At 48.1% G+C, this 7,988-nt stretch overlaps 1 long non-coding RNA gene across 1 annotated transcript; it reads left to right on the top strand.

Annotated features, from left to right (window-relative positions):
• Nucleotides 1–622: 622 nt before the first annotated feature.
• Nucleotides 623–7,100, top strand: LOC137841205 (uncharacterized). Its single transcript, XR_011088486.1, has 3 exons — nucleotides 623–660; nucleotides 3,872–3,972; nucleotides 6,797–7,100. It is a non-coding gene; the product is annotated as an uncharacterized lncRNA (long non-coding RNA).
• Nucleotides 7,101–7,988: the final 888 nt, after the last annotated feature.

Genomic DNA, 7,988 nt, shown 5'->3' with positions numbered 1-7,988 from the left:
ATTCATCTCAATTCTTTTCTGTTTGGATAAACCACCCTCTGGTGCTCCGAGGGTGTTATGTATACAAACTATAAACTCTTAATGGTCCTGCAGTGTGTTATGACTGGCCTAAAGAGCTAACACAGGCTCTGAAAAAGTGGTTCTTGGCAACGCTGTGTGTGGAGCTCAGGCTCATCAGTCATATGCAATTAGAGATTAAAAGTGCTTGATGGACTATAGGGGAGACCAGCTCAGAGGGAGATTAGGAATGTAGGAGAGAAAAGGCAAACAAAAGCTTTTATCTGGCACAGCAGTTGCTACTACAAAAGCAGCGATGGGAGGACAGTCCTCATTCTCCAGAGGCACCCACGGCCTGCGGGCTGCTGACCACAGGGCCCCATCTCAGTGCCGATGACCACCCACGTCTGCAGCGGGTGGGGCTGGTCCCCGGGGACCACCAGGGCCGGTGCCTGGGGAGGCCACTTGCCTCACGGGGTGCTGCCACCAGCTGCAGGGGATGCATGGTATCTGGCAAAGCCCCCAGCTGCTGGCAAGGGCCAATCTGCCCCAGACAGAAGCACCTGGGAGGCATTGGGAGGGCTTATAGGGGAGGGAAGGGAGCACTACGTCTTCTTCTGCTGTGTGGACGTGCACAAAGGCAGGAGCAATATGTAAGCAGGGGTAAGTAGTGTAGCTGGGACTGCCCTTCCTCTCCTGCTTTTCCTTCAGCCTACAGTGTCTCTAGCTTTGGGCAGGCTTAAAACGTTGAGCTCATGCAGGCTATGCTAAGGCACAGAAATGTTTTTATTTGCACTGTGGAGAAGGTTAACTTCTTTGGGCTATCCTGGGAGAGCTCAGCTGGAAAGCTCCCCTGACCCAATGTTGAACATGCCTTGGGTAGTCCCCTGAGTTGCTGTGTTTTTCCATGCAGTGAAATGAAGTTGTTTTCTTCATAAGGTTTTATTTGAGCTCAGAAAACGGTTAGTGTGTCACACTGGCTGGGAGCAGTGTAATTCAGCACGGGGAGTAGCTGCAGCCCCAAGGTGAGCTGTTGGCAGGTTGCTGAGGCCCAAGTGTTCTCCTTGCCATCACAGCACCCAGAGGCGTTTCTGCTCATCACCAGGACTGCTAGAGCACCTTCAGCAGTTTGGTGCCACCCTCTGAGCCTGTGACAAAGGAGGGGAAGGGCTCCATCGGCTGAGCTGCCCATGGGGCCCAGCAGGCCTCCTATGGAAGCAAGGGTGCGGCCTAGCAGAGCTGCATGAGACTTGAGGCTTTCTTACCTGCGTTTTGAAGCACCTCTGAGCATTGTGTAGGAGGAAGGTGTAGGACAGCTCTCTGGGTCTCAGGGAGCCCCTTCCTGCAGGAAACACACTTCATGATCCTGTTTGTGAGGCTGTCCAAGAGCACCAACTGGTTAAAAACATGGAGGCTTCCCTCCTGTCTCCCCACAGCACAGCTCTCCCTCCATCCTTGGCTCTTCTTACACACAGGTAGTGAGCAAGCAAGGCAGGGAGGCACTTGGCCTGCCCAGCCTGAAGGAAGGAGCAGGTTCCTTACAGACTTCCATTACAGAAGTCTCAATCAACCATCAGAGATGCATTTAAATGGGCTTTCTCAAGCATTAATAGGCTACAGTAGCACATTCATAGGCAACTTTCCTCAGGTTTTGCTGAAAGTAGCATAAGAGGATTTCTTTAAGTATATATGATTGCTTATAGCTGCTGAAGTTGATTTGAATCACTTGCTACCGAGCTCACCAATTTAGCCTGATAAATTGTGCATTATTAAATGGGGGAAGGAACAGAGCTGTGTTCTCCCAGGGAAGAAAATGCAGGGCCTCTCATCAGTGAGGAGTGATTCCTCTCATCAGCACAGCCTGGGAGAGGCCATGATGAGTCCCCGTGCTCTGAGATCCAGATATGATGGGTCCTGCCCAGAGCCAGCCATGGGGGACAGGTAAATCTAACAGAAGCACTGAGCATGTGGCAAGGTGTGCTTGTATTGGTGCTCCTGGTCTGATCTTTCTCACTGAGCGTGGAGCAAACAGAGATGCAAGTCCTACCCTCTGTAAAGCTGATGGCAGCTCTGGCCTACACAGGAGCACTTACTGACTGTGAGCTGTGTGGAAGAGGAGTTTAGCCCCTTCCCATGAACATTTGCATTCTCATAAGTAATGAACATATTTGGCAGGCTTTTCTCTGTGATGTGCTGAATAGAAAGCCTCTGCTGTGTAGGAAACCCTCACCAAGTTCCAAGGAGATGATCTCGCTCTTGCCCACACTGCCTGATTGCAAGTCAGGAGTCACTTGCACGGATCCATGCACTTGGTGCTTGAAAAGGGATATGTCTGCACTATTGCAGAAATGAGATTATTCCTTTACAATGATATTTAGAAGTGTATTTTAGGTGGTTTCAATCCAGACTCCCCAGTCCCTGAACCAAACTGCAGCAGTGACTGGGTACACAAATAACCCTCTCTATATTTGCTGACTCTGAAGTATAATTAGTGTTTCTAATACACTGTTCAAGTACGGGGCTTGCCAGATCCCACTGCAGGGGCCCTATGCTCAGGTGCCACACTCTGCTTTCGCATGGGCTCCGTGGTTATTAGTGCATCACCGTGTGACAGCACAGCCCTGCACGCCAGGTCCCAGGGGAGCACGGGTGCCATGCACCTCATGCTCAGCCTGGTGGCCCGGTGGATGGACCTGTGTTAATGAGCTCCAAAGGGACCCCGGCGGAGCCCTCCTTGCTGCAGGCAAGGGCCTCAGGGGTGGGGAGGGAGTTAAAAGGGGGCAAAGAAGAGCAGCAGAGAGAAGGGATAGGCTCCAGATAGCTCCTTCGGGGATGTGGAGATTGTGCTTGATTAAAAGCAGTGCTTTATGAAAATGTTATTTGCTATGCTTGGAAGATGACAGTCAGTGCAATGAGGGTGTACAGCAAACCTAATGTGCTCCCTATGGAAAGGGATGGTGCCTGCAAATGCATCTGATCCTTGTGTCTTTGATCACTCCTCTTTAGTAGCTGGGTTTTTGCTCCTGGTGCAGGCAGGTTCCACGCTCTCAAATAAGAAGGCATCCTTCTTCTGTGGCAGTGTGCAAGCAGTGATGCAGAAAGGGCCTTTGATGAGAAGATTGGAAGAGCAGAAAACTGGCTGTCGGGTACACATGTGACTGGTATCAATCTCAGCCCTCAAATCCTGTCCTGATCTCTCAGTGTATTTGCTTTGGGCACCGTCAGCTTGGCTATGCCAACATGGCTGGAATGAGCCTTTGAGAAGGTGATGCACAGATCTATTTCCAAGTGGTTCACACTAGACTTTGTCTGGACGTGTTTGGTTTTGAGTGCTTTCCCAGAACACTTGTAAATTTTTATTTCTGCTGAGAGTGGGAGAAACTAGCTGCTGTGCACAGAATAAAGTTGATTGTCTACAAAGTTTAATGCTGTTTTCTTGCTCTATTATTTGGCCATTCTGTGTTTGTGCAAAACTTTTAAAGCTCACTCAGAGCTCCTGGGTTGTGCAAGGAAGAGAAGGGGGAAAAGCTATTTCTCCACAGTGCCAAAATACACACAAGTTTTATGTACCATGATGGAAAGTTGAGGTGAAAAGGGCTGGATCTGAGACAAGAAACATTTCTTTAATTTTCTCTACTTTTTTTAACAGGATTTGCTGTTGCTTTGAAAGCCTCCTGCTATTTTACAGGCAATAAAAAAGAGAGACTGAAAACATTTATTTCCTGAGACTTGCCTGTTTCTTGAGCTCTGTTAAACCAAGCATGCCTAGCAGGGGGAAGAGGCAGCGTGAGCCCCACAGACCCTTTGTCCAGCTGGGGAGACCAACACTTGAGCGCTTGGTTCTGACAGCTGAAAGCTTTGTTCTCCTTGGCAGCTCTCGTCCCCTGCCCTGCCCCTGTGCAGCCCTGGGATGCCTGAGGACAAGACCTGCATCTCTGAAGCCACACACGCTCCTGGGCGCTGCCAGCCCTGCAGGTGAGCTGGCCGATGCTTTGTTTCCTACCCTGGTGGCTGCTCGTGGTCACAGGGAAGCCAGAAGGCTTTACACAGCCAGGTGTTGGCTGCAGTAACTTCCCCTGCTTGGGCATAATGTCATCTGTCATCTTCTTATGGGCTGATGGTGTCACAGGTACGTGGAGCGAAAATATTTTCATATAATTCTCATAGAGCTTAGCCTTAGTTTGACCTACAGCTTTTACTTACTGCCATTGTTTTTGGCTGAATATTACAAAGCTAAAAGAGCATCTGTTCCAAATAACACAGGTCAGGCTTCTGGAGAATGGCTCAGCAGCTTCCTGCCAGGAGCAGTTGCTGTGGCTTCCAGATTACTCTGAGGATGTATTGATGTTTTGGGGAGGATGAGGGAGTGTCACGAGGAAGGTAGGAAATGTCTGTTTGTAGGAAGCCTAAATACCAAAGATCCAACCATCTGAACTTAGCGTGTGCTTTAAAGATATACACAGTTCGGGTGAAATTTTTCAATGGGAAAGAACATAATAAAGCCTCTAAAGAGCATTAAACAAGGATGATCTGGAGAGGAAAAAAAAAAAGCTATGAAATACTAAATGATCACAAAATAGGATCTGAAAGGTAGGTAATTAATGGATCCAGATTTTCTCATATCTAAAGACTTTCTCTTGATTTAAGCTGCTGCCAGCTGGCTGCTGGGCTCCTGCCAGCCCCTGCCTGCTCCCACCCCAGCAGCCTGGTGCTGAGCTCCCTGGCCCAGCCAGGATCCAGCAGCCTTCTCCTATTCAGCCAAACTGAATCCCCCCCGGATGCTTGAATACCATATTTTCCTTCGTTTCTCTTCAAGAAATGGCAGAAGGCTGACCTTATTTTGTACCATTCTGCATGAATCCATCAGTGTTGTGGTCCTGTGTCCATCAAGGCACGTAGCTCCATTTACCCCCTCTTGTGCCAGATGCCTTTCCTTTTAACACAGCTTTATTTTGGGCAGAGGGCAGGGATGCAACCCCAGTGGCTGGGCACGTGCACCATGTCATAGAAGCGAAGGAAGGAAATCTTATTGCCAGAGAGTGGCTCCAGCTGGTGTCCTACCAGCCAAGCAAGGTGATGAGATGCACACTACCTTGCACACCTGAACCTACTTTTTCAGCCCTGAATTTTATTTCTCTAAATTTCTAAGAGTGCAGAGCAAAGACATAAGGTAACTTTAAATCAGTAAACCTCAGTTACTTTTTTTCCCTTATTCACTCCAAGATATTAGCGAAAAGGACAGGTATGTACAGCCATAAGTTGTACAAAAGTTAAAATACTAACTATTAAACACAATAAATGGCGTATCAAAGTCTGACCCCATTTCCCATTCTTGACTTCAGAGACACAAGATTAAATTTCATAGTGAAGCTTTCTTTTTAAGTAAGTTTGGGCACTGGCAAGAGCTGCCCATTTGTCACAGCCCGGTGTCTCATTGCTCAGTCTTCATGACTTGAACTCACCAGCATCAGTGGCTGGAGACCAGAGGTCACTGATCCTGCAAGCCAAGGGATTGTTGATGGGATCTTGTGTCCCCAGATCTGGTGTCCAGCTGTGTTGCTGCCAGTTGGAAATACATGGCGGGGTCCTTGCTGCAATGGGGTGGGAAGGCCTGGTTTTGTCATGATGAACTTGCCCCGTTTTCCCTGGTATCTTGGGCGAGTTGCTCATGAACACGCCTTTGTGTTCCTGAGCATTATTTCTCTCCTTTCATTCAAGCCTTATTATTCCTGCTCTAGCAGTACTTTATTATCTGTTCAGGTGGTTAAACTGGAGATTAAATGGAGTAAAAAGTTATTACATTGAAAAAATGAAACTTCTAATATTTTTTTTTGGCTGAATTCCCTTGACTAAATTATGTGGGTATTTTATTTGCTATAGCAGGTCCCCAGGCTCAAGACTAATATTACAACATGTTAATGGTTTCTCTCACTTCCCTGCACCCCAACCAATATCATGGTCTGTCCATCCTGAGTGGTTTTTAAGGTCCCTGCTTTGCCACTGTAATAATATTAGTGCAGGTCCATTAGTGCTAGCACACATGGGCCCTGTGGTTACCCTAGGCTGTCTAAATCTATACCCTAAACTTCTTGGTACTCAAATCTTCAAAGAAACGATCAGAAGGAGGTCAGCCAGATTGCCATGCTTGTGTAGAAGAGGGTCGCTAATTTATACTTATGTGTAAAGAATAAATATTTTCTTGCAATACTGTTACTGAGCTTGCAGGCAGACAGCAAAGTCCCACACAGCTGAATCTGATCCCAAAACACTGGGCTACAGACCATTACTGTAAGAAGTAGGTTCCTGGGATTTTGTGGAGGGGGCAGGCTGAGGTTTTCCCCAAGGTGGATGCCCAGAGGTTACTTTCCTGTTTTGACTGTTTGGAGCACAGGAATAACAGGAGCTTCCTCAGAGGAGAGCCTCCCTGAGTTCAGGATGGCTGCAGGGTGGGAGAGCTGCTTCAGAAGTCCTTGCCCAAAGCACAATCCCCTGTTAATGAACAGGAAGATTTCCATGTGCTATAAATTCCAGGAGGCTTTGCTTGGAAGCCCTGTCAATCATTCCCAGTGCACTCTAAGAAGAGAAATTTGGGTGGTTTATAATTCTTTGTTACCTGCTGCGTATTGAGCACAGGCTTCTACATTTGCCCTGCTGCTCATGAACCATGCAAATGCTTCAGTGGGGCTGTTTTGCTTTGTGTGTGATGTGGGCAAATGAGCAGCTGGCAAGGCTACACCATATCCCTCCTACACCCAAAGGTCAAACTGTTGCTGAAATGTTCATTTTTCTCACATCCTAGAGGACGCAACACAGCCCTGCGTGTCCCGGTCCCAGTGTGCACATGCCAGCTGCAGGCGGCGAGAGGGCAGATTACAGCAGCATCAGTTCAAATCTTTGTTTGCGTTCCCACACCAAAAAGCCTACAAACAACCCTCCCCTGGGCTTCCATGAAATGAAGCTCAATGTTCACAAGGTAGTGAAAAGCAAAAACTAAAAAAATAATATAAGGGACTTGTTATTCCCCAAACCATGCATTATAAATGTAGGAAATCCACAATTAGAGCTGCACTTTCAAAGCACAACCCAGAAAAATCTTAGCAGAGCACCAAAAAAAAAGTGACTGCATGTGTATGGCATCCAAGGCAACCTCAGCCTGACCCAGTAGTGACCCTACGTAATGACCACAAATTTGTGATTCAGGCATTTAGGCCTGTTATTCCTGATTACTTCAAAGGAGAGCTAATGGAGCAGCGGGGGGCTTTGTTGCTTGTTTCCTGGTCCCTTTGTGGCCCAGCTGGGGGCAGTTTCTGTGAGAAGTGGCTAGACAGAGTGGCCTGGAGGAGTTCTGCAGGCACAGGGCGTTCCTGCGGGGTCACGGCTGCACCTGGGACCATGGGACCATCAGCACCAAGAGCAGGAGCTGCCACTGCCACAGGGTGACCTGCTGCACGGCTCCTGCAACACACCTGGCTCTGAGGTGAGGGCTACCTGGTGGAGCTGGTGAGCATGAAGCTAACTTTGCAGCTTTTTCTAGATTTGCAGTCATTTCAGTGTTCTACACGCTGTAGCACACCCTGTGCCCAAGGCTTCAGTGCTTCATAGGGCTGCAGTCCTTACTCAGTTTCTCCCCCAATAGCACAGAGGTCTCACGTCCTTAAGCACAGAGTGCTGCAGGAGCCTTCAGTGCTTAGGTTTTGGGGCATAAGCCTGAACCCCTTAAAGACGGGGACAGCCAAGCCGAGTCAGCTACCAAAGCATCCCTGCCCCATCCTGGGCCCTCCTGTTCCCCCTGCAGGAAGGCAGCAGGCAGCTCAGTCCTCGTGTCACAATAACTCCACTCCGTTACTTCAGCTTGTTTGTAGCCTATATAATCATAGCAATTAGATACAACCACTCTTTGCTGCATAGCTTAATTACAACTAATGCACGTCGTTTCAATTAATTTTAATTATATGGAAAATGTGAAGAGTCTGTTACTCCATTGTTAAAAT

This window comes from Anas acuta, chromosome 17, assembly GCF_963932015.1.
Source record: "Anas acuta chromosome 17, bAnaAcu1.1, whole genome shotgun sequence".
Taxonomy (NCBI): Eukaryota; Metazoa; Chordata; class Aves; order Anseriformes; family Anatidae; genus Anas; species Anas acuta.
The sequence above is the reverse complement of the archived record's forward strand: the minus strand, read 5'-3'. Positions and strand labels throughout refer to the sequence as shown.